This window comes from Chaetura pelagica, unplaced genomic scaffold (genome assembly GCF_000747805.2).
Source record: "Chaetura pelagica isolate M959 unplaced genomic scaffold, ChaPel_1.0 scaffold1560, whole genome shotgun sequence".
Classification (NCBI taxonomy): domain Eukaryota; kingdom Metazoa; phylum Chordata; class Aves; order Apodiformes; family Apodidae; genus Chaetura; species Chaetura pelagica.
In genome coordinates, this window is record NW_009951747.1 from 39,142 (window position 1) to 40,380 (window position 1,239).

General features: G+C 58.7%; 1 protein-coding gene across 1 annotated transcript in view; it reads left to right on the forward strand.

The window, feature by feature from the left end:
- The window catches only part of LOC104386251 (maestro heat-like repeat-containing protein family member 1), a gene marked incomplete at its 5' end in the record, with an annotated part of 45,205 nt that overhangs the window by 34,490 nt on the left and 9,476 nt on the right, over window positions 1-1,239 (forward strand).

Sequence of the window (1,239 nt, forward strand, 5' to 3'; positions counted from 1 at the left end):
ATTGTAGGGGGGTTGGACTGGGTGACCCTTCAAGGTCCCTTCCAACCCAGGACATCTTGTGGTTCTGTGGAGCACAGGGAGGGATCCAGCCCTGGTGGAAGAACAAAGCATTGAATCCCTGCATCACACAAGGTGTTCCTGGCCAGAGCAGCACTTCTCCCACAGCTTTTGGGTGCTGTCCCTCCTGACCTTCCCCATTTCCTCCTCCTCCTCTCCCTCCATCCTGGTGGCCAGAGGTGGTGGCTGCTGGAGGTCCCAGCTCCATCTGGCTCTCAGGGTTGAGGAGTTCAGAGCAGCTTCACTTCAGCAGAAGGTCTCAGGCTTCCCTGGGAAGCCTCGGGCAGCTCTGGAGGGGTTCCTGGCTGGGAAGCTGGAATGTTTGCAGGGCTTAGAGGTCCTGGCCACAGAAGTCTGTCTATTTTTGTGTCTAATCCACCACCTTTTGGGCTCAGCTCCCCCTTTCTTCTGCAGTAATTGGAACCACGGGCTCCTTGGCCTTGTTTCTGTGCCAGAGCTTCTGCTCAGACCTGTGAGTTCTGTCCCACATGAGGTTTCTCCACCTTCCAGGAGTCACCTCCTGGGCAGGTCTGACCCAGCCCAGGTCACACAACATCACAGGAGCCTCAGGGCTGGGAAAGACCCCTGAGATCAGCCAGTCCAACCAGCCCCCAGGGTGGGCAGGGGAGACAACACAACCCACCCCAACAAACAACAACAAGAAGCAAAACAAGCCCAAAAAACCAAATGAACCCCATAAAGCCCCCCCAAAAAACCAACCTCCCACCAGCACCCAACCCACAGCCCCCTATGCCCACCAGAGCACCCAGCACCTCCTGGGCTGCCCATTCCAGGGCCTGACCACCCTTTCCATAGAGGAATTCTCCCCAAGATCCAACCTGAGCCTCCTGGGGGCAACTTGAGGCTGTTTCCTCCAGTCCTGTCCTTGTTCCCCTGGGAGAAGCAGCCAACCCTGCCCACCCCCTCCTTCCAGGGAGCTGCAGAGCACTGAGGTCTCCCCTCAGCCTCATCCAAACTAAACACTCCCAGATCCTGAAACATGAACTGATGTTAATCCCGGGATTGGGGGGAGGCCCCAGCTGGGCTCCCTCGGGAATTTGCTGCCTTGGTTTCCTCCCCGCCTCCCTGCCTGAGCCTGGCTGAGCTGGCAGGAGGGCTGAGGTGTCTCCTGGCTCTGCAGCTCCAGCTCCTCTGGCTGCTCCCGTGCCCGGGTCCGGGCTT